The 24,932-nt window shown below is 50.5% G+C and overlaps 1 protein-coding gene and 1 long non-coding RNA gene across 2 annotated transcripts in view; one reads left to right on the top strand and one right to left on the bottom strand.

Moving 5' to 3' along the window:
- The window catches only part of GRK5 (G protein-coupled receptor kinase 5), a 228,524-nt gene that overhangs the window by 157,711 nt on the left and 45,881 nt on the right, over positions 1 to 24,932 (bottom strand). The window lies entirely within an intron of this gene.
- Positions 17,991 to 23,498, top strand: LOC133239471 (uncharacterized). The gene is made up of 4 exons (XR_009733845.1): positions 17,991 to 18,459; positions 18,600 to 18,830; positions 18,919 to 18,987; positions 21,308 to 23,498. It is a non-coding gene; the product is annotated as an uncharacterized LOC133239471 (long non-coding RNA).

The raw sequence follows: 24,932 nt of genomic DNA, 5'->3' as shown, positions 1-24,932 counted from the left end.
AGCAGCTCAGCACTTGGGAGTGCCTGTGCTTCAACCACCCCTGCTAAGCAAGTGCTCCTTTCCAGCAGCGGCCAGTTTTTCTACTTCTCTTGAGCACAGAGCATCCTCCCAAGTGATAAGTACTGGACTTCCCAGGTGGTGGAGTAATAAAGAATCCGCCTACCAATGCAGGAGATGCGAGAGATGAAGGTTTGATCCCGGAGACAGGAAGATCCCTCGGAGTAGGAAATAGCAACCCATGTCAGGATTCTTGCCTGGACAGAGGAACCTGGCAGGCTACAGACCATGGGGTCTCAAAGAGTCGGACGTGACTGAGCACACACACACACACACACACACGCACGCGTGTTGAACTAAAAGTTTTAAATCCTAGAAGGATCCCTGAAACGTAGGTATTTGACATGCCAGACCCTGACTGGAGAGGAACAATGAACACGGTTGCACAAACTGATAGAAACAAGAGAACCATACCCCAATCAGGCCAAAGACGGCTCCACTGAAGCGTAATGAAACTGCTTCCAGGAAGTCAATAGATAGGTCCTGGATCGTGGGGAGACTCAGGCATAGAGGACATCTGGCACAAAGACCAAGACACAGGGAAATTACTCTCTTCCAGGCCTCTGCTCATCACCGTCTGGGAGGCTGTGTGACTACGGTCAAGTCACCAACCCTCTCTGGGCTTCAGAGCCTACATACGGGATCTTCCCAACCCAGGAATCGAGCCCCATTTTCTTACAATGCAGGCAGATTCTTTACCGTCTGAGCCACTAGGGAAGCCCAAGAACACTGGAGTAGGTAGCCTATCCTTTCTCCAGGGGAATCTTCCCGACCCAGGAGTCAAACCGGGGTCTCCTGCATTGCAGGCGGATTCTTTACCAGCTGAGCTACCAGGGGAAGCCCAGATGAGAATTCAGAGGCTACAAATATGCCCACAGGCTGCTGCCATCCTTGACTCCCACAGTGGGAGGGACAGCAGGCCAGGCCCCACCTCCCACTCTGTCCCACACTCTGCCCAGAATACCTGCTCCTCAAAGCAAAGACATTAAGCACTTCCTGCTGTCTAGGGAGATGCCTATTTACAGCTCTCAGTGAGTGGGTCCAGTCTTAGGTCTTCAGAAGCAGAGGAAAAGGTGCTCAGAAATCCTTGATCACAACAAGGTCGAAAATAGCTACAGGCTCAATTTTCAGGAACCTCTCAGAATCTTTGAGTAAGGGCCATATATACACGTGGTTCTGGGCAGAAAATAGCTCCAAGGAGCCCTCACAGCACCAAAAAACAAAAACAAAGAAACAAAACAACCTTACTCTCCCCATCCCTCAAACCTTTTTTTTTTTAAGAAAAAATTCTTTTAAAATGACAGTTCTGCAAAGAAAATATGCTCCCCTACCATATTTTCTCATGCAGTTAAAAATACAAGTGTTGCAGAGAAAAAAGTTTTGTTTGAGGTCAGAAGGGGGGAAAAGGCATGTTTTTTTGAAATCTTGGAAAATAAACAGACTCAGCCCTCATCTGCCGGCTCTCTGGGAATGTGACCCGAAGCGGTGCTGGGGGGTCGGAGAGCTGTTTAAAGGAAAGTTCAAGGGCACGTCGGAGGCTGGGGATTAGTAGCTCGGACATTGTGTCTCCCTCTCCAGAGGAGAAGCTGCGTGAAGGGGTGAGACTGTGGGGAAACAAGGGCCCCATGGGGCAGGTCCGAATCTGACCAGGCTAGACTGTGGGGACACACTACAGGCAGGCAGGAGCAGTGACACCAGTTAGGGGTGGTGGAAGTGCTGTCCACTTGGGGGCCAGGGTCACACTGGGTGGTCCCTTGGTCTGACCCGTCCACTCTCAGCAGTGGCTCAAGAACCCACAATAAAGCCGTCTCTGGGGAATCAGGAAGCAGGGCTCGGCAGTGACTCGTGGACTGGATGCGTATTTAGTAAGCACCTACTGTGTGCTTAGACCAAGCAACTGGACACTGCAGCTACAACCAACAAGACAAGGCCCTGGCCTGCATGGAGCTTACATCCGGGTGCACAGAGCCCCTCCACCATCTCCTCCCCACTCCCCACTCTGTGAGCCTCTGACAAACCCAGTGGGCCCTGATGTGTGCCAAGCCCCCACCAACAAGGACTGGAGTGGGCCATGCCCCTGGGCTCAAGGCTCATAAACTCCTGGTGGTGGGGATAATCCTGCAGGTAGTCAGGGTGGGAGGAGAACGACCCAGCACCTGGGGTGGTGTGTGGGCAGCCAGAGATGTGCCCGTGTAGGAGCTAGACATCTCCTGCCCCCCGCAGCTCTGAGCTAACCCTGGGACCAAGAAACGGAGGCACGGGCTCCATTCCTAAATGTGAGAACCGCCCAGCCCAGAGAGGGGGAACAGAAAGCCAAGGATTCAGACGCACTGGGGAGCAGCCACGCTCCAAGCAGGACTTTGGAACCAGCCAAGGCCCAGCTTGGACCTGAGGCTCGTCGTTCACAAGCTGTGTCTACCTGGAGAGCCACTTCGCCTCTCTGAGCCTGACTCCTCTACGGTTGGCAGAGCCAACCTCCCAGAGACCAGCTTGCCACTGGCACCTGACAAGGCAGAGAACGACCTCCCTCCTGCCTGGACTTTACAGAGGTGTGAACAGCGGTGTAAGAGGCAGGGCAGGTGGCCATGGATTTTGCCGGAGAAAGTCCAACACGTTTTAAAAGACACAATGTCACCTGAGCTAAGTCTGAGATAGGAATACAATTTCTACAAGAAGAAAAAGAGAAGGTATTCGAAGCCCAGAAGAAACAGGCATTCCCCTCCCCACCCCGGGGCCTTCTAATGACATTTCTAAGTCATGAAATGAAAGAATTGCGATGAAGAGAAAAAGTAAAAATGGTAATAATAATACACAACATTTTAAAAAGAAGTTTAAAAAAAAGATGTGCAATGAATTATGACTAGATGGATGGATGTAGCTTTTCGTTCCTTCTTCCCCTCCTTCCTGCTCTTCAACATAAATCTATTGAGCACTTACTATGTGCTGCAGAAGGAACAGATTGGTGAGTGAGACAGACACGGATGTCTCTGGGAGTTGACATCTGACCCTCACAACCACCCAGAGTTGATTTGGTCAAGTTAAGAAGCTTGAAATACACACAGCAGAAACAGATCAAAGGAAACTCCATCAGCCTTCACCACCCCGTCCCCCAACTCCCCACCTCCCCACTTTTCCCACCAAAACCACCACACCCAGACAAGGGAATCAGTGACCATCTACGTGGAGGGCTAAAATAATCAGAGACAACCGACTTTCTGGCTCCCCTGAAACTCCCCAGCTCCTCCTGTAAATAATCATTTAGACTGCAGAACAACCTTTTCCCTTCAAATTATAGCAAGTGGAAAAACAGAGTCCACAGAAGCCCACAAACTCCTGGGAGGGTTGATCTTCCTCTTGTGGCTTAAGGAAGGGTGAGGGGGCCACGGAGGCCCCAGGTGGGAGTCCCCACCGAACCATCAGACCTGGCTGAAATGCCAATCACAGGCCGTGGCAGGCGCATAAAGGCAAAACACCTAATATACAAACACACTCTTTTTCCCAAGAGGGCAGATTTTACTTCAGAAGATTTAAAGCATGCGGGGAACTTGATTAATCAAAGAAATGTATTCACCCAGATTAACTCAGCCTGAAGACTTCAAAATCGCCCTGATGAAATATTAAGGATGGTTGAACTGGCTGAAGGGTACCGGGGCTTCATCACATCATCCTCTCTGTGTCTGAGTACATGGGAAATTTTTCAAAATGAAAAGTTTTAAAAAGACGGCCGAAAGAACAACACTATACCTTAAGGCTATAGGATAAATAAAAATAAAATATTCACAGTACGGTTAATAAATATAATAACCCCCCACCCCAAATGGAAATTTCCTGGTGGCCTGGGGTTAGGACTCACCGCTTTCACTGTTAGGGCCTCAGATTCCGTCCCTGAATGGGGAAGTAAGATCCTACAAGCCATGGAGTAAAAATAAAACAAAAAATACACACACCAAAGACAACTGGATTTCTGTGGTGTTCTGCTCTATAAGCTACTTCTACCTGCACAGCATCTAATTGGAACTGTAAAATAGGTATCATTAGTCCCATTTTGCAGACAGGACAGTCTTGCCCAAGGGCTTTCTGCCAAGAAGCCTAGGTAAGAATTTGAAGGCGGGAGGAGAAGGGGACGGTAGAGGATGGATGAGGTGGTTGGATGGCATCACCCACTCAAAGGACACGAGGTTGAGTAAACTCTGGGAATTGGTGATGGGCAGGGAGGCCTGGCGTGCTGCAGTCCATGGGGTTGCAGAGAGTCAGACATGACTGAGCGACTGAACTGAACTGCAGAACTTGAACTGGGCCCCAGGGCCTGTTATGATGGCCTTCATCCCTGGCTCTGGCCCAGCCCTAGCAGCTCCAGGCTCCTCTATTTCTGCCTTAGGGCATATGGCCTTATCAGTCAGTTGCTATTTTTTCAATGCTAAAATATTTTGCCCACCCCTACTCCTTTTCCCAGGCCACCTCATCCTATTCCTGCATCACAGGGCAGAATTTTAAGAACTGAGCCATGCCCCCACCCCAAGCCACAGGGGACTTATCTATTCAGTCGCCCACAGGGCTTCTCAGTCCAGCATCCATCTTCCCAGCTGGACCTTGGGGTCAAACTCTTACTGGGCTAGTGGATGGTCCTCAGTATAAAGTGCTTCCAGTGGCCAGGAGATGGTGAAGGACAGGGAAGCCTTAAAGATTCGGACACGACTGAGCGACTGAACAACAACAGAAGTGCCGTAAGTCAAGTCATCGTAACAGAGAGCTTCCCAAGGCCAGCCTAAAACATTCCAGCCCCGACGATCTTTTCAGAAACCTTGTCTGGGGGGGGACTGGCCACAGATTGATCTCTGCCCGGAGCCAGAAACCAAGACACGGGTGTGTGTGTGGTGGGGGTGGGGGTAGGGGGGTGTGGTGCAGTGGGTGGGTGGGTGGAGAGGCTGGCTCGGGAAGACCTTTTCTCCCCACCCACCTTCCTCTCACTGCATCTTCAGACCATCCAGGAAACATTTTAAGGGACGGTCTTAACCCCTTTCATTCAAGGCCCATTTGAGAAAACACTAGTGCATTACTGTCCCTGCTCCTGCTCACCCACACTCCCCCTCGCCGGGCCTGTAATTTCTAGTCTCCCCTCCTACAGGTCACCTCCGAGCCTGAGGGGCCCTAAGTGCGTCAGCCAGCGCTGACCCCATGATGTATGCGTTTGATGACTTCACTCCTGACACCAGCCTGTAGACATCCTCTATTTGTATACTCAGAACTTCTGTTATGTCTGAAACCTCGTAACCTTTCCCGAAGAACACATCGTACCTGTTCTGAGCTCCGGGGAGTTTTGCAACGGCCTTCGGCCAAAAGCAACACGGCTCAGAGCCAGATCCCCACGCAGACGAGCAAAGCCTCCCCGCAGCGAGGGGCTAGGAGCTCAGGGTGTCTGCCCTCCGCACAGCCCTGCCCAGGCCCCGTCCCAGACAGCAGGAGAGATGCTCCATCTTCAGGGACAGCCCCGAGGGGGACATCCCTTTTCGAGGCCGTGGCTTTTGCCTGGCACGGAAAACTGGGGAGATCTAGCAGGCGCCTTCTAGAACCCAGCACACACGCTCAGGCCTGCCATGCCCTCTCTGTTATTCCCTTTGACCACTTCCTCATGCTTCCTCAGCTCCAGATGACAACAACTCCCAATATTCATTCATTGACCAGCAGAGCGATCCAGAGCTACAACGCCCAACACAGAAACCACCAGAGGTGGGCAACTCCTGGGCACCCAAGATGCGGCCGCTCCAAACTCAGACCTTAAAATACATATTGGATTTTGAACACTTGGCATGAATCAAACCTGCCAGATATCTTACTAGGAATATTTATACAGATGACATGTTAACACTAATCTTGGGCATATAGTGGACTGAATAAAATATTAAAGCAATTTCAGATGTTTCTCTCTTACTTTTTTTTCTTTTACCTTTTTTTAATGGGACTCGACATTTTCAGTTTCACAGGAGGCTCACATGAATTTCCTACTGGCCGGCGCCGGTCTAGACAGTGACTGTGAGCTGCTACCTGGGTCCAAACCTCAGCTCCATTTATTAGCTGTTTGCTCTTGGGCAGGTTTCTTTTCCCCATCTGTACTTCAGCTTTCCCACCTGCACACAGGGGTAAAAGTATCTAACTGCCAGAGTTGGGGGAGGCTTCAGTGAGATCACATAGACTTGTAGTGACCATAGTTGCTGGCATTCAATAAATGTTGGCTGCTATTCTTCATTCAACAAAGATTTACTGACTTCCTGGCATGCCAGGCTCCATACTAAGACCTGGGAGCACAAAGATGAACCTTAAAACATTCTCCTGCTGAAGGCATTCACCATCCCACCCACCGCCAGCGCCAAACCAGGTCATAAAGAACCAGTTTCACCTCTACTGTGTGACCCTGAGCGACTCAGGCTGCGAGGCGGGGGACTCAAGGTCCCATCTGCAGAGTGAGGGGTGGGACGTCCAGCTGAGACAGACGCCTGATGACTGAGGGCCCACGTAAACCATCAGCACAGTCAGGTCACGCACAGCAGGCCTGGCCCCCAGAGGGCGGGCACAGAGCTCCGATCTACCCAGGAACAAGCCTCCCTGGGTAACAGCATTTGTGCCCCAGGCCCCATTCACTCTTGGCCAGGGAGTCCAGGGAGGGGGCATTCCAGAAACAGGCAACTCCCAGCCCCAGGAATGCGTGTGAGTTGCTCCCTCCCCCAGGCCCCACCCCAAGTTCCTCATTTTCCAGCCAGGGAAGGACTTGCAGGGCCTGGGGGTGGGAGTGGGGGGGCTGGGGAGGTGGGCATGGGAGGAGGGACTTGGCTTCACTTTCATAACATAGACATCTCAAGATCAACTATTTTATATCATCTTCAAATGAGAAACTACGCTCACCCCCGGGGGAGGGGACACTTCTATTTGATCCCAGCTCCACCCGCTGTGCAGCGCACTATGAATCAGTATTTCTCCTACATTCTGTCATTGCCTCGTACCTAGAGTGGCTAGGCAGTGTCTGTTTAAAAAGCGCCATCTTGAGAAAGGTAAATCATTTTAAATGCCATAATGTTTGTAACCTTCTTGTGGAATTTTAAATGTTGTTAATGAACACGTAGATGCAGAACAAAACTATCGAGAGCAGGCCAGACCTCTTGCCACCTCCGAGAGGCCATGAGATACGCCCACCTTTGCAGAAAGGCCAGTGTCCATGGGCACTTGTGACTGTCCAGGCTTAGAGGAAGGACCAGCAGCAACCTGCTCATGCTCATCAGACCCCCAACTAGAGTATTTGCTGGCTCTCCCTGGCCCCACAGACCTGCCTTCTTACAAGAACTTGATTTTACGATTAGACACTCAACCTTGTTTGCTCAGGAGATAGCAGCTCAAATGCTTCCAAGAGAGCGTCCTCAAAGCCTCCAGGCTGGTGGAGGCCCTGGAACCTACTGACAACCCCCAGGGTGCTTGTCTCTACTCTGCTTAGCTCTGTGCCTGGCTGCCAGACATGAGAACAGGAAGCTGGACGTGAGATCAGACCCCAGGGCCAGGCTTTCCCACTCCCGGTGAGAAATCTGGAGCCCCCAGAGGCCTCAGTCCAGCCGTCCTGGAGGTCTGTCCAAAACCCCTAAGGTCCACATTTCTCTAGCAGCTGCCTGGCCCAGGCTCTGGTCTAAGGAGCTGGGAACACAGTGGCATGAAACAGGGCTGTGCAGGATGGGCAAGGAGAACAGAGCATGATAAAGTGGTTGCACAAGCCATGGGAACGACAGAACTGCAGCCAGAGCAGTGTCTCCTGTGGAGCAATGTCAGGACTGAAGCCGGAAGCACAAGTGGCACCTGGCCTGGGAGACAGCTGGGAGAATGTTCCAGGCCCAAGAAACAAGACAGTAAGAAGGCAGGGCCCGTGCCCTCCCATACCCAGGGAACTAAAGTAGCGCAGGGACCTGAAACCCATGCTGGGAGGCGCTGTTGGTGACTCACCAGGGTGGAAGGTGCAGCTAGGATCTGAATTCTCGAAAGCAGAATACAGAGGCAGACTGGAGTGGGGGACAAATCAGAAGTGGGGAAACCACATAGGAAGCCACAGCGATCATCTAAGCTAGAGACATGGATAAATAGTTCAAAGAGAGAGTCACCAGCGTTAATAAGAAGTAGGATGGGCTGGAGAGAGGACATCGGGTTTCTGGCTTGGGTGACAGGCCACTCTGGCTGTTTTCTGTGCAACGAGAATCAGAGGCTCGGAATCCACCAAACCCACCCTGTAAGCTCAGTAAGTGGCTGCCTGCTTCTCCAACACTAGGTCACAATCACTGTGTTCAGCCAGGCTTCCCAGCCCCTGTGGGGGATCGGACAGCCTGCTGGTAGGTTCAGGGATGGCAGTGCTCGAAGGCACACTTCCAAACGGGCAGGGGCCCAAGAGGGGAGGCAGCCAGGCAGCACCCCGGGAACCCGAGGCAGCCTGCCAGCATGGAAAGGCTCCGCACGCTCATGCCAGGGGCCAGGCAGCATCCCTCCCTGTGAAGATGGTGCCACGTGGAGGCTGGCTGCAGAGCGGCAGCTCGCCCACAGGCTGGCAGTCACGGGCTGGACAGGGAAGCGTGGGCCGCGCCACAGTGAACAGTCCGTGGTCGCCTTCAGTGTCATCTCATGGCAGAGGTTACCAACCCAGATTAGTCTGTAAATCAGGATCTGGGTCACTGAGTCAGACCCACAACTGCCTTGAGAGCTGCAGAAAGGGATGAATTTTCTCCAAAGGAGGTGGGGAAGGCAGCATGTGCACTAAATCTGAGAGGGAGGTAAAGGGGTTCCTAGGGGAAAGGAATGACCCAGCTGAAGGCGTAGAGACAGGACGTGACGACAGATTCAGTCTGGTTGGAGAAGATCCTTGTATGGAGGCAGAAAGAGCGAAGTTCTGAATGCAAGAGGCCTGCCTTGGGCTTTAAACTGCAGGCAATGAGAAACCACTACCTCCAAAGCATTCTGCAAGGAAAACAGCTTAGTAGCTCCTCAAAACATTACACATGGAATTTCATTACCATCTAGAAATTCCACTACATTTCGGGCTTCTCCCACTCTGGGCCCAGAGCAACTCAAACATGGGATTTGTGGGGCCAGGACAGCAGGAATCCAAGTGAAAAAGAGGCCACCAGATCCAAACAGCGTGCGCGGGCAGGTGGCGGGATCCGCGCCCTCCAACAACACCCGCGCGAGGTGTGGAGGTGTGCGCACACCAACCCGCTCCGCTCCAGGAACGGAACCAAGACTTCACACTCTCCCGAGGTGGCTCTGTTTCTCACGCGCTTCCCTTCCGCTTCACTGCCCCCAGGAAAGGGTGTGAGCGCCCCCAGTGAGAGCACGCGCTGTCCACCAGGCAGCTCTGACGTGCGTGCGCCTGGGCGTTGGCCCGCAGCCCGGAACACCTCGCCTCCTCCTCACCCCGCAGGGCTCGAGGCGGCCCGAGTCACAGGACGCCAGGCAGCCACGGGCCATCACCACTCCCTCCCCAGTTCAGTTCAGTTCAGTTGCTCAGTTGTGTCCAACTCTTTGTGACCCCATGAATCGCAGCACGCCAGGCCTCCCTGTCCATCACCAACTCCCAGAGTTCACTCAAACTCCTTCCATTGAGTCGGTGATGCCATCCAGCCATCTCATCCTCTGTCCTTCTCCTCCTGCCCCCAATCCCTCCCAGCATCAGAGTCTTTTCCCATGAGTCAACTCTTCGCATGAGGTGGCCAAAGTACTGGAGTTTCAGCTTCAGTATCAGTCCTTCCAATGAACACCCAGGACTCATCTCCTTTAGGATGGACTGGTTGGATCTCCTTGCAGTCCAAGGGACTCTCAAGAGTCTTCTCCAACACCACAGTTCAAAAGCATCAATTCTTCAGCGCTCAGCTTTCTTCACAGTCCAACTCTCACATCCATACATGACCACAGGAAAAACCATAGCCTTGACTAGACAGATCTTTGTTGGCAAAGTAATGTCTCTGCTTTTCAATATGCTATCTAGGTTGGTCATACATAACTTTCCTTCCAAGGAGTAAGCGTCTTTTAATTTCATGGATGCAATCACCATCTGCAGTGATTTTGGAGCCCCAAAAAATAAAGTCTGACATTGTTTCCACTGTTTCCCCATCTATTTGCCATGAAGTGATGGGACCAGATGCCATGATCTTAGTTTTCTGAATGTTGAGCTTTAAGCCAACTTTTTCACTCTCTTCTTTCACTTTCATCAAGAGCCTTTTTAGTTCCTCTTCACTTTCTGCCATAAGGGTGGTGTCATCTGCATATCTGAGGTTATTGATATTTCTTCCGGCAATCTTAATTCCAGCTTGTGCTTCTTCCAGCCCAGCGTTTCTCATGATGTACTCTGCATAGAAGTTAAATAAGCAGGGTGACAATATACAGCCTTGATGTACTTCTTTTCCAATTTGGAACCAGTCTGTTGTTCCATGTCCAGTTCTAACTGTTACTTCCTGGCCTGCATACAGGTTTCTCATGAGGCAGGTCAGGTGCTCTGGTATCCCATCTCTTTCAGAATTTTCCACAGTTTATGCTGTTGCCACCTGAGTCAAGTCTGGCTTAACCATGACTCCCCTCCCTGGCCCATCCCGGGAGTGCCCAGCCTGCCCCACCCAGGCCTGCTTTCATCAGAAAATCTGCCTCTCCTGCCCTTTCTTCATACACTGAGCTCCATGGGGATAGGACTACCCTGTCCATTTTTCTGCGATGAGCACCTTAGCTCAGGGCTCGGCACCTAAGGGGGCAAGTTAAGTGCTGGCTGCTCGGTAGAAGGGCTGGGAAGAGGCAGCAATGAGCTCTGATTCCCGGTTCAGGCAGGTCAGACTCCAGACTCTCTGCAGCGGGCTCATGTCAAGCCAGCGGTCAGCTGAGAAGTGAGCCCAAGGCATCCAAGCATTTCACGAGGAAGTCACGAGTGTGTCCACCTCTCTGAGGTCTCCAGTGGGACGCTGTGGCAGTGGACAAGGCAGTTCCTTGCCACATAGCTTGTTGAGCCCAGAGCAGGTCAGTTTACCTGCGAGCCTTGGGTGGGTGGGAGACAGGTATGCAAGGAAAGAGTCTGAGTCTTCCCTCTATTCCTCAGGGGCAGCTTGCAGAGAGAGGCCAAAGCCAAACTGGCCCTGAGAGAACAAGTGGAGACGACTGGCTTATGCAGCCTGTCACCCAGGGCCAACCGCAGGCTGTTCGGTGACTGCAGGAAGGAAAAGGAAAAGGCTGCAGGAGAATTGCTGGGGAACTTATTTTAAAAATACGGATTCCGGGGACTTCTTCCCTGGTGGTCCAGTGTCAAAGACTCTGCACTCCCAATGCAGGGGGCCTGGGTTTGATCCCTGGTCAGGCAACTGGATCCCACGTGCTGCAACCAAGAGTCTGCATGAAGCAACTAAAGATCTCACACCCAGCAACAGAGATTGGAGACCCTGTGTGCTACACCTAAGACTCAGTGCAGCCAAAAAAAAAATACAGATTCCTAGTACAGCGATGTAATCACACAGAAACTGACAGTTTGCCAATTTCCAGAGACGTTAAACCTATACCCACCGTAGGACCCAGTCATTCCATGCCAGCTAATTACCCAGGAGAAAAGGAAAAATATATGTTCATAGAAAGACTTACACACAGTGTTCCCAGTCGCTTTATTTGTAATAGCAAAAAAGAAAAAAAAAAACTGGGAACAATCCAAATGTCCCAACAGGGGAGGAGATAAGGAAAGAACTACAGATACATGTAACAGCATGAATGAATCTCAAAATACTTACACTGTGTGAAAGAAACCAGATGAAAAAGAGTACTAATTATGTGGTTCCATTTATAGAAATCTCTTAAAAAAATGTCAACTCATCCACAGTGACAGAAAGCAGGATGAGGGGTGGCTAGGGGTTAGGGGTGGGAGGGGAGGTAGGGGATGCAGAGGGAGGGATTACAGGAGCATCTGGAAATTTCCAGGGGTGACAGACAGGCTCACTAACTTGTGGTGCAAGTTTCACAGGTAGGTGGATATGCCCCAACTTTTCACATAGTATACATGTTATAAATATGCATAGCTTACTGCCTGCCAATTATATCTCAATGAAGTGGCTTTAAAAGAATATAGGGGACTTCCCTGGGGGTCCAGTGGTGAAGAATGAGCCGTGCAATGCAGAAGACACAGGTTCAATCCCTGGTTTGGGAAGATTTCACATACCAGGGAGCAACTACACCCATGGGTCATAACTCCTGAAGCCCATGCACCCTAGAGCCCATGATTTGCAACAGGAGAAGCCACTGCAAAGAGAAGCCCACTTGCTGCAGAGAGAGAAAGCCCGCACACAGCAACAGAGACCCAGTACAGCTGTAAATAAATAAATAAAATTAAATTTTAAAGACTATGGATCCCTGGGTGCCAGTCTGGAGAGTGGAGGCCAGTCATGCCGTGGTGGGGATATTGCAGAGAAAAGGGGGTGGGGTGCAGGCCTTCCCCAATACCCCAAGCAGAGTGACAAGGACCAGCCACAGGGACCCCAGGCTGCCGTCTTCCCCTTGCCATGTCTGTCTGTTCACAGGATATACACAGGGACTGTGTCTCAACAGCATCAGTTATCCCTCCAGGGAAAGTGCGCGGACATCTCTGTCTCTATGTTAATATCTGGAAGCCCCGCCATGTCCCCCAGAACTAGTCTGGAGCACCATTGGGAAGAGAAAAGTGCACAGTCACCCAGTTGTATGGTGTCTATGCCCCAGTGCGGTGGTCTGTGAGCTCTCTCATGGGTCTGGCTGAACCAAAGCAGGTATCAGTTACCCATGCTCCGTGTCTAGCAAGTGGATGCCAAACAAGCTACCTTCTAGACTGTCACCATCTAATTTTTCACTTGAGAACATTTAGGCTAAAAATGTATTCATCCAGGTGAGGCTAAATCCTGGTCATGTAATCCAGAGATTTGGCCCAGGAATTATACATTTTTCCAAGTCGTGAGGACAAGGGACGGAAATATGGCTATCAAGGGATTCCAACCCAATTTCTAATACACTTCAAGGTCAGGCTGAATAAGTCTGACATTATTACAATTATTTCTGCCTGTATATTTACTCTGTGGGTCTTTTCCTTTCTCTCTTCACTCACATGCTCAGGCACAAACGAAGACAGGAAAGAAAAATGCCAAAACATGAATGACGGGCAGAGTTCACTCCTTGGAGAAATTTTTCTATGATATGATTATATCACTGTTTTTAAAAAGAAAATATTGTAAAATAAAAACTTCACCTGCCAAACTTAATTGGTACAGAAGTGACAAAGAGCATGGTCACAATTGATCACTGTATAAGACCTGTGAACTACAGCACGCATAGGCCAACCATAGACGAGCCCCAGATTAGAAGTTAAGATCTGGGTTCAGGTCTCAACTTGGCCCTAACTAGCTGTGTGCTGTTTGGTCTTCTGCTCACCCTCTCTGGGCTTTTTCTCGTCTATAAAGGAAGACTTCATCCTCCCCAAAGCCCCTCCTCTCTTTGACATCCTAGGCCTCATTTCACATCCTATGGGATCTCAGATTTGTTGGAGTCTTCCATCCCGATCTGCTAGCTGTGTTGCTAAAATGTCAAAGGTGACTTCAAGAAAACCAAAAACACCCTCTGATTTTTCTAAACCTCGTACTTTAGAGCAGGCTCTGAGCCACAAGCTTTTCCAACAAAAGCCCAGACTTATCCCACCTCTGGCCTAACTGTTTGTGTGAAATGTTAATCTGGCAAACAAAGGAGGAAAGACACAAGACTTTTCATCAAACCCCAACCAGGGGATTCTCAAAACCCACTGAGGTGCTGTGACAGCCGTGGACAATTGCATCCTTGTCCGCATCTTCAGCAAGGATGAAGATCATCCAGCAAGATGGTCCCCAAGTCCTGCAGCCCTTCTTTTCCCGTCAGATGTTGACCCTAAGCACATAAGACCTGTTTTCATAATGCTCAGTCCTCTCCCCGAACAAATGTTGCATTTTTACTCCAGTGAGTAATATCTGAATGCCTTCCAAAGGCACCCATGTCATTTATTAGCATCTCAATCGGATCGTAAGCCAGAAAGACCAGCAGCCAAAAGCACAACATGTCGTGACTTTAAACCACAGCAGCAAAACAAAAAAAAAAAGAAAAAACTCTGTCTTGAAGAATTTGGACTTGATCCCAGTTCCAAAGGTCATCATTTATCACAGGAAATAAAGGGTTCACGTATGTTTTTCTTCCTCTGTATCGAGTCTCCATCAGAGGAAAGTTTACATAAATGAAACACAAAATTGAAAGGGCTGCCTGTCTCCAGGAAGTGGTAACACGATCCGTAGTCAGAGATCCAGTCCTGCCCAGTGTAAAGGAAGCTCTCTCAGGTTGCCCTCATCTGTTTCTAAAAGGTCAAGTGCAGGTCACAGTCACACAACCGGTCCAGGTCACTGCTCAGAGAACAGAAACCAAAGATGCTGATCAACCATATGCTCTCCTCACTTCACTCCGGGTGTTTATCTGGGCTGTATCCCCAGCAACAGTCAGGAAACTTGCTCTCCACCCTTGGCGATGGTCACACCCATGATGACGGTGATATGAAGCACTAGCTGCCACTTATGGAGTCTTACCAATGTGCCAGTGACTATACTCTGTCTGTCTCATTTCATCTTCCCCAAATGCAGCATCATTAGCCCATTTTACAGATGAGGAAACTGAGAGCCCTAGGAAGCTAGCATGTGGCCAAGCCATAATATAAATCCCAGGTTCTGAACCACTTTTCAATATTGCACTCTGAGAAACTTCAAATTAGGAGGGTCTTTGCATTTTCACAGCAACTCCCTCATAACAGTAGGAACCTGCTGCCCACAGAGGCCAGGAGATTCACCAAAGGCCACGTGGTGAGAGCTGGAACTGACACATGGTGCTGACTCTCCTGGGAGTGTCCCTGGGGCTGCAACCCGGTCCTCGGAGCTCACCCAGGGGGGACTAGCTCTGTTAAAGGACACGAGGGAGCATCACCCAAGGGGATGGAAAAACCTACACCACAGCTTTCCTTCAACTGGCAAAGAAGCACCCCATCCCCTCCTCCACCTTCTGGCCACTCACCTCCCACCCGAGCTGCAGACAGCAGGCTGGAAAGGAACACACCCAGCCTTGCTTCAGGGGACCCAACACTGTCCTTTGGCTGTGAAACAACCACCTAGACCAGTCACGTAAAGACACCTGCCAAGTTTCCTAGCAATCGGATACCACTTACAGTACCAGGATGACACTCGGAAAGGATGGGCTGATCGCCTTCTGAAGGCAGCCCCGGGGGTAAGCGCGGAAGGAAGCCGCACAATGAATGTGAGCCCTGGGATGAACGTCACCCCTGGGATCTCTCCACAAGTCTCCCCCTTGCCTGCTTTCCCTTCCACATCGTGCTCAATGGGAACTCTCATCCACTGCTGGTGGGAATGCAAAATGGTCCAACCACTTTGGAAGACAGTTTGGCAGTTTCTTATAAAAACTCAACATTATCCTACCACGTGATCTAGCAAATGCATTTCTTGGTATTAAGCCAGAGTTGAAAACTTCTATCCACACAAAAACCTGCACAAGGATATTTACAGCAGCTTTACTCATAATTGCCAAAACTTGGATGCAACCACAATGTCCTTCAGTAGTGTAAGTCGTTTCAGTCATGTCTGACTCTGAGACCCCAGGACTAACCTGCCAAGCTCCTCTGTCCACGGACTTCCCCAGGCAAGAATACTGGAGTGGGTTGCCAAGCCCTGCTCCAGAGTATCTTCCTGACTTAGGGATCAAACCCCCCGTCTCTTAGGTCTTCTGCATTGGCAGGCAGGTTCTTTACCACGGCTGCTGCTGCTGCTAAGTCGCTTCAGTTGTGTCCGACTCTGTGTGACCCCATAGATGGCAGCCCACCAGGCTCCGCCATCCCTGGGATTCTCCAGGCAAGAACACTGGAGTGCGTTGCCATTTCCTTCTCCAATGCAAGAAAGTGAAAAGTGAAAGTGAAGTCGTTCAGTAAGTGTCCGACTTTTCGTGACCCCATGGACTGCAGCCTACCAGGCTCCTCCATCCATGGGATTTTCCAGGCAAGAGTACTGGAGTGGGGTGCCATTGCCTTCTCTGTCTTACCACTAGGAATGGATAAATAAACTGTGGTACATTCAGACAATGGAATATTAATCAGCTAAAAAGATACGTGCTATCAAGGCATGAAAAGACATGGAGGAAACGTAAATGTATGTTACTAAGCAAAAAAAAAAACAATCTGAGAAGGTTACAGACTGTATGATTCCAACTATATAACATTCTAGAAAAAGCAAAATTATGAAGACAGTAAAAAAGATGAGTGGTTGCCAGGGGTTTGGGGTAGGGAGAGTTGAATTAGCAGAGCACAGAGGGTTTGGGGGGCCGTGAAACTATTCTGTATGATACACAGAAAGGTGGATACATTTGTCCAAAGCCACAAATGTACACCACCAAAAGTGAACCCTAATGTAAACTATGGACTTTGTATAACTATGATGTGTCACAAAGGCTCATCACTTGTAACAAAGCTGCCACTCTGGTGGGGGATGTTAATAACAGAGGAGGCTTTCCACATCTGGGGGCAGGGGGTCTATGAGAATGCCTTCTAGTTTACTTTTAATTTTGTTGTGAAGCTAAAACTGTTCTAAAATCTTAAAAAAAAAAAAATTAAGTATACGGCTCAGCCACTTTCCCATCATCAAACAAACCCCAAAACCACAGTCAAAGATTTCAGTGGCCATTGGGAGCAAAGCCTGAGGAAATAAGTCCCGCCCTGTGCGTCGGAGCAGTGGTCTGCCCGCACCCGTGGTCTGAGGCACCAATGCCTAGGGCGCCCTGGACGGGCTTGAGAAAGCCTGGGGCCGGAGTGTTGAGGCTGGCACCTGGCCCCCGACATCCAGTAACGACCACCATGGATTGCTCATGGATAAATTTACTTTAAAATTTACTTAAAATGTGTTTTAGGCGGTCATGTGGAATCAGCACACTCTTGAAGTACTCCTGAACTTTACCACCTGCTGTACCAAGGCCGATGGCAGGACCCCACCATGCAGCTGCATTCGGAAGAGATCACAGCAAAGTCCCCTTTGTGCCTCTGGGGTCCATCGTGGCCTCCAACACTCCCGGCCTCCGGGCAGGTGCCAGTGGGTACATCTCAGAGTCACTTCCTGTGAGCTCAGGGTGGAGCTGCTGAGGCCCCCTTCCGGAAGTCCACAGTCTCCCCCTGACCTAGTGCAATCCCCTCTCTGACCGGGCCTTTTTTTTTTTTTTCACATGAATATCTATTTGTTTGGCTGCACAGGGTCTTAGCTGCAGCATGTGGGATCTACTTCCCCCACCAGGGATCGAACCTGGGCCTCCTGCACCGGGAGCTTGGAGTCTGAGCCACTGGACCACTGGGGAAGTCCCCTGACTGGGCCTTTAAAAGTGGTTAAAGGTGCCCCGTTAACCCATTAGTTGTCCTCATATTCCGAGGCAGGAGGACTAGAATGTGCCTGGTGTTGAAGGAGAGGACCATCTCTGGATCTGTGCAAGAATCCTAGAAGGTCCAGGGTGGAAGGACTTTGAAGACTGTCAACACAGACCTCTGCATCCTTGTCCCTCCCCAGGGGCCATCCAGCTTCTGCCTGAAGCCCTCTGGGAACAGGAATCGAATCTCTCCAGGGCAGCTCGGGTCCCAAGGCAGCAAGGCAATGCTCTTGCCTCCTGTCACTCCAGGTTTATGAGCTGGACCACAGATGACCTAGACGATCTGATAGGGTCAGGCTTTGAGAAGTTTAAAGGCCGGGACCACTCTGTCTGCTCCTCACTCGCCACCGCTCCACTTTCTTTGAGATTCTCTTGTATCCCCAATGCCCTTTTCTAAGGACACCACACACTGGCCTTTTGGGATGAAGCTCATCAGTCAGGGCAAACCCCTGACCCACCATGTGCTGGCTCTGTGCCGGGCCCCACCTAAGCACCTTACAAACTCAGGCACAGTTCATGCTCGCGGTCACCCTGGCAAGAGGATGACAGAGGCTCAGAGAAGATAAGCGGCACCTCCAAGGTCACACGGCTGGTAGGAGCAGGAGTGGGTGTGCAAACCCAGGTCTGTTTCCATTCATTATCTGTGCCTCTTGTACAAGCGTGAAATCCAGAACATTCTGAACTGTTTCTGATGAACAGACCATCATCAATGCATCTGGGAGGATCACATCAACCTACAGTGACAAAAGCCTTGATTTCACTTCTAACGTGAGGTGGGTCTGCTGGCAAGCCTTTCCCAACAGGATCTCTGAGGACAGTCCACAAAACAGGGCCCAACGGACAAATAACAAGAGCAGCTATCGTGTATCAACCATCAGAAGGTCTCCAAATATTAACTCCTTTAAGCCTCCCACCAAGGTCGGTACTGTTTGTGTTTTTTTTTAAGGGAGAATTTTTTTTTTTTTTTGGTAATTTTATTCATTTACTTTTGGCTGTGCTGGGTCTTCGTTGCTGCATGGGCTTTTCTCTGGTTGTAATGCTTGGGCTTCTCACTGCAGTGCCTTTTTATTGCGGAGCACAGCTCCAGGGTGTGCAGGCTTCATCAGCTGCGGCTCTCAGGTTCTGGAGCACAGACAGGCTCAGTGGTCACGGTGCACGAGCTTAGTTTCTCCATGCGTGGCCCATGGGATCTTCCCTGACCAGGGATCGAATCCGTGTGTCCTGCGTTGGCAGGCAGATTCTTTACCACTGAGCCACCAAACACACAGATGAGGAAACACACAGATCAGGTAAGCAACTTCCCCAAAGTCACACAGCTGCTGGAACTGGGGCTCAACCCTGACTAACCTCACTCTCAACACGGTTTTTTCTCATTAGAGGCCCGATGTTGCCCTCCATCACCACCGCCGGCGACTGAACCACCAAACGCCAGCCAGCCCTGACCATGTGAGTCATTTACGAGCTCTGGACCAGCCAAGGTCTTCAGACTCAGTGACTCAGTGCAGCCGCCTGGGTCCAGGGCTCCAGCTCTCTCTTTGTCAAGTGCAAAGATCTGTATATGCTAAATGTCTGTTTACCGGAGCAAAACAAAGAAGTCAATGCAGGCAAACAAAATCTGTAGGAAACACATGGTTTCAGCAAGTCACTGGGGCAGCAAACAATAGAAGGGAAAAGGCCACGCAGAATCTCTGCAAAGAGAAACTGCCTCACGGGTCCCAGACCTGCACACCCCTGATTGTGCCAGCAGCTGGGGGTGGAGGGTGGGAGGTGGAAGAGGCTCTAAAGAGGTTGAGGCCAGCGTCTGAGAGGCTCCAGGCCTCCACGGCGCCTCTCTGAATGACCAGAGCCCCAAAGGGCGTGGAGGATGTAGCAGAACACGTGTGACCAGGGTGGAGCTTCCGGCTGAGCACGCCGTCCCTCCCAGCCGTGTCTACGGAGCCGGCGCCTCCCCAGGGTCCACAGTGCTGTCGGATGGTGAGCTTAGGAAAGCGCCCGTCTGCTATTATTCAGCAACTTCTAGGCGGGTCCTGTTATTATTATTAACAAAGATAAGATTACAACTAATAATAACGCATGACATTTAAATGCATTTCGTACTATCGCTTCAGCCTTGTTCTCTGAGGCAGGGTAGAGTTCAAATTCCACGTGTGTATTGCTCCAGTGGCTTCGAGTGCCAATTGGCAGATGAAATTTCCAGAGCCTTCTTAAGAATGGATTTTTTTTTTTCCTTTGAACAAGTATGCCAGGTACCCTGCACTTAGAGCTGCTGGAAGGAAAAAGCCTGTTGTCTTACTTACAAAAATCGTACCTAACTCTCTACTTCACACCTCTCAAAAGAAACCTCTGGACATCTCCTAGAGGTCCCCCAGGACACACACACATACACTAATCCGTGCCTTCACCTTTGAAGGTCTCTGAGAAGGTCAGCTTATGTTGCAAACTCAGCCATGGGCAGCATGAACCAGACCCGCACCAACCAGCACACATTCCCAGTTAGAGAGGAGACAACACACAAGTAAACCCACCCATGCACGATCACAAATGTTGGCGAGCACTGGGAAAGGAAGAAATGAACAGCAGGGTTATAATTGAGAATGATGGGGTTGGTGGGGAGTCTTCAACGGAGCCCAACTACTTAGGACAGCAAATGAAGGCCTTTCCGAGAAGGTGAGGTTTATTAGGCCAGACCCTGAAGGTCAAGCAAGGAATCAAAAGGGTGAAGGGCAGGGAGAAGATGCTAGGGATCCAGGCAGCGGGACCAGCACACAAGAAGGTCCACTGAAGGAACTAACCGGCCCCTCGTTGGCAGAGGGGCAGGGCAGACCCAGCAATTCCCGTTGGTTCTGATCGCCACCTCTGGACCAGCTCATTCAAGTGTGAGGTCTCGGAAGAGGGCCTGCCCACGGGGACCCTCGGCAATATCAGTCCTGACTGCTCTTGTCCCAGGGCCACTATATTAGGGACTACAGGATGCTCTCAGGAAATCCCTTCCTTGGGGACACCTCCGGCCTCCCACCTGTACCCATGCTTCCCTCCTCACAGGAAGCGGCCACGACTATTGTTTATTGTTCTCGAGCAAGTCACGCCAATTGTCAGCAAAGAGGCCACGCGCCACAGTAAGCGAGAAGGTGTCAGGTCTACAAACTTCCTGTGAAAAGTCCCTCTTTGCTTAGAAATGATGCTGGCTCGTTTCTACCATTTCCATTAAAGAACAAACAAAACCTTTGCCCAGAAGAGTGCACTGAGGTACAGTTACGATCCGCCCGAGACCCGGGCCCCAGCTCTACCCTGATGAGGGGCCAGAACACCCATGCCCTCTGGAGGGGGCTTCCAGGCCCACCGGGTCTCAGCTGCCAGGGGAGGGCTCCCCCGGGGCCATCCAGTCCCAAGTCGCTCAGGAAGCCTCTGCAGACAATTGAATAACCTGACTTTCAGGTTCAGGTCTAGAGATGGGTCGAGCAAGCATTCTCTAGGACTAAACAGACAGTACACTCCACCCACCCCCTCTCCCTCATATCCTGGGATGACAAAGACGACAACGGCCAAGATGACAAGGGCAACAGTTAGTGAGCTTATCACGCGCCGTGTGTCAAGGATTTAAATCTCAGAAGTTCTAGCATTATCCCGATTTTACAGATGACAATACAGAGGCTCAGGGAAATTAAATGAATTAGGTCACATCCTAATGGGTAAAAGAGCTAGGATTCAAGCCCTGGCCACTTGACTTATTCCAACCTCAAAATCATGCCCCCTCTATGCAATGCAGGTCCCCAAGGAGGTCTGGCTCATTGATGGGGCTGCATCCATTGAGGAAGGTCCTCAGACATCAGGACCAACTGCTGACCCTACACATGGGAGTCTGCCCAGAGGCGGAAGGAAACAAAGCTGGGACTTCGTCTACGGTAAAATCACTTCTTTGCACAGAAAAACAGTCCATCCAAAACCCAGAAATACACTGCACTGGATTTTTGTTGTTGTTGATCTTTAATACTTATTTTATTTTTTGGCTGTGGTGGGTCTTTGTTGCTCCATGTGGGCTTTCCCTAGTTGTGGCAAGCGGGGTCTACTCTTGTTGCGTGGGCTTCAGCAGTTGCAGCACGGGGGCTCAGTGGCTGAAGGCTCTAGAGCACAGGCTCAGTAGCTGTGGCACACAGGCTTCGCTGCTCGGAGGCATGTGGGATCTTCCCGGACCAGGGATCGAACCTGTGTTGCTTGTGTTGCACAGCGGATTCTTAACCACTGGACCACCAGGGAAGCCCCCTGAATTTTGTTTTGTCTTAAATTATTTCTTTCTACCTAATGAACACAAAGGTTGTTTGAAAGCTGACTATGCTAATTCAGTTTTCCCATCAGCTGCTTCAGAAGCAGGTGAGAGATGCATGACACATACAAAGAATGTCTCCATCTGGGAGCACACAGGGCTGTGGGTGAGGCCAGGGCACAGAACAGGAACGGGGTTGGTACTCGTCGTCCATACCTTGTCCTTGGCCACCTGGTGACACACCCTGCGTGTGGACAGTGTCCCTTCGGCAGGGACACTCATCTGGGATGGGCACAAGTAAGGGCACCCTGTCTTCTTCCTCGTGTCTGCAGAAATTGCGTTGGCTTGTATTCCCATCCTCGGGGACTCCATTTCCTGTGAGGCAGCACCTAGGGTTTTGGACGAGGCTGGACAGACAACGCGGAGGATGCATACTCTTGACACCCACGCAGCCTCTCCAGTCCCACATCACCATTCGTGTGGCTGAGCTGGGACAGCGCTCCATCAAACCCACAGCTTTGAAAACACTCCCAGAAACCTCTGATCGGACCCCCTCATTTCATGGAAGACAAAACCCAGGTCCACAGCAGTCACTGGACCTACTTGCTGCAGAATCCAAGACTGGTCAAGGGCTTTTTTCCCTGTACTGCCACGAGAGCCTTCTAAGAGTAGTAGGATGAGGTCAGCTTGGTTCTAACAACAGTTGAATGACCATGAGCAGCATCTCCTGGGCAGTGAAAGAAAGTGAAAGTCACTCAGTCATGTCTGAATCTTTGCGGCTCCATGGACCATACCGTTCATGGAATTCTCCAGGCCAGAATACTGGAGTGGGTAGCCATCCCCTTCTCCAGGGGATCTTCCCAACCCAGGGACCAAACCCAGGCCTCCCGCATTGCAGGCGGATTCTTTACCAGCTGAGCGACAAGGGAAGGGGGAGCACCTAAGCCATCCTCCCTTACCTTCCCCTCCACTCCTGCCCAATCTTGATCTATCAGTTATAAGTGCCAATCATGTGCCTGCTTGGACAAGATTGGACATCTGACCTTGGGCTTCGTGTAGAATCTGCCTTCCCTGCTTCCTATCCTGGCCACAAGGATTGGATAGCACGTTCCCTTGGCTTGGCCAATTAAACTTTACCAATTAAACTTCCTCACCTTTAAAAACACACAAGTCATGAAAGGGAAGGAAAAGCTCATTGGATGGTGGCTGAGCATCTGGGAAGGGCTCTCCTTGGGAAAAACAACCAGCATTGTTTCTAAAAGTAGGTTAAGAATTCAGACCGCTAGGGCCCACGGCAACCTCAGATTAACCTCCCAAAGACAATGGACACAACTGTTCCACTTCGGGACATCCTCCGAGGAGAAGCCAGGGGTGTCCTCTGTCTCCAGGTGGCCCCAGGCTCAGCTAAGGACACAAATTTTCAGCATGAAGTCCCACTCTCAGGACCTCATTTAAATCTGATCACCTCCCAAAGGCTCACCTCCTAAATCTTATCACAATGGAAGTTAGAGCTTCAATGTGTGAATTCTGGAGGATACAAATATTCAGTCCACAACCCTAACTTTGAAATTAAACTCCTTGCTGTTCCACTCATCTACTCAGGAGCCTCAGCAAAGGCCTGCTCTATCCTGAGCCTCAGTTTCCTCATCTGTAAAACAAGGCTGGTGATGTCTGGCTCACAGAGGAATTAAGAAGATTAAAGAGGGATTTCCCTGGTGGTCCAGTGGCTAAGAGTCCACGCTCCCAATGCAGGGGGCTTGGGTTCAGTCCCTGGTCAGGGAACTAGATCCCACACGCCGCAACTAAGAGTTTGAGTGCCACAAGTAAGACCTGGTGCAGACAAATACAAAAGTATTTAAAAAGAAAAAAAAAAATTAGGGAAACTAAGGAACAGAAAGCAGTGAAGACAGAGCCCAACACATGAGCAAGACAGTGTGACTGTGTGTGTTAGTCGCTTAGTCGTGTCCAACTGTTTACAACCCCATGGACTGTATCCACCAGGCTCCTCTGTCCATGGGATTCTCCAGGCAAGAATACTGGAGTGGGTTGCCAGGCCTTTCTCCAGGGGATCTTCTCAACCCAGGGATCCAACCTGGGTCTCCCACATTGCAGGCAGATTCTTTACTGTCTGAGCTTCCAGGAGAGGAATACAAAAATTATGGGTGGGAGGGGAATACTTTGAGACCAGACACATGTGCTTGATTCTCAGAGGGAAGGCCCCTGGGCTCCTGGCAGGGAGGGTGAAATAAGCAAAGGCTGCTGGGTGTCCAAAGAGGCTGCCGTGAGTCCCCTCGCCCCAGTTCAGCATGGAGAGGCACAAAAGGATGGAAGCAGTCTTGAAGTCTGCCCCCCAACTAGACACTGCACACCCTGGGATAGGTCTGCACCTTCCTCTTTGGACCCTAAAATGCTATACAAATTACTGGGCTTGGTCAGTAATAGCAACAATTAACATTTAAGTGCTTGGTTGAGGCTTGGCCTTGGGCTAAACCCAGTCTATGCATTATCTCAATCAATGGAGCCTCAATCTCCTTTCCATTTTGCAGATGAGGAAACTGAGTACAGGGTAGTTGGGGAATTATTAAGATCAGACAGCTCCTAAATGGTGGGTAAAAATTCAAACTCAGGTCATTTGACTCCAAGTCTACACTCCAAGACCCCAGTCTACACTCTTGACCTCCACTCAATCAGATGCTGATAGGGTGGCTGAAGACGCTGTGGAAAAGACTCTGGCAACAGCCCCTCGGCCAGTGACTGATGGGAGATGGTTTAGAGAACCCAGCTGCCTGGCCCCTCAGGTGGAAGAGACCTCAGGTGTGTGCTCTGTACTGCTTCTCAGAGTTCCCCGGGGGATACAGTGTGGTCTGCCCCAAAAGGTATAAGGTTTGATGGAACACAATTTTTTGGCTTCCTTTGTTTTCTTCACTTCTCCACTGCCCCACTGGTGTTTCCTGGGACCATCCTCCAAATAAACCACATACACTCCAATCACTGGCTCAGAGGCTAGTTCTGGGACAATCTGAACTAAAACAGGTAAGGTAAACAGAGTAGCTTCATGCACTTCGCAATGAAAAAAGCCAAGTCTATCATGGCTCCGGGCAGTTTGGAGACTAGACTATAGCCTCATCAC

The sequence above is a fragment of the Bos javanicus genome, chromosome 26 (assembly GCF_032452875.1).
Source record: "Bos javanicus breed banteng chromosome 26, ARS-OSU_banteng_1.0, whole genome shotgun sequence".
NCBI classification, from domain to species: domain Eukaryota; kingdom Metazoa; phylum Chordata; class Mammalia; order Artiodactyla; family Bovidae; genus Bos; species Bos javanicus.
The sequence above is the reverse complement of the archived record's forward strand: the minus strand, read 5'-3'. Positions and strand labels throughout refer to the sequence as shown.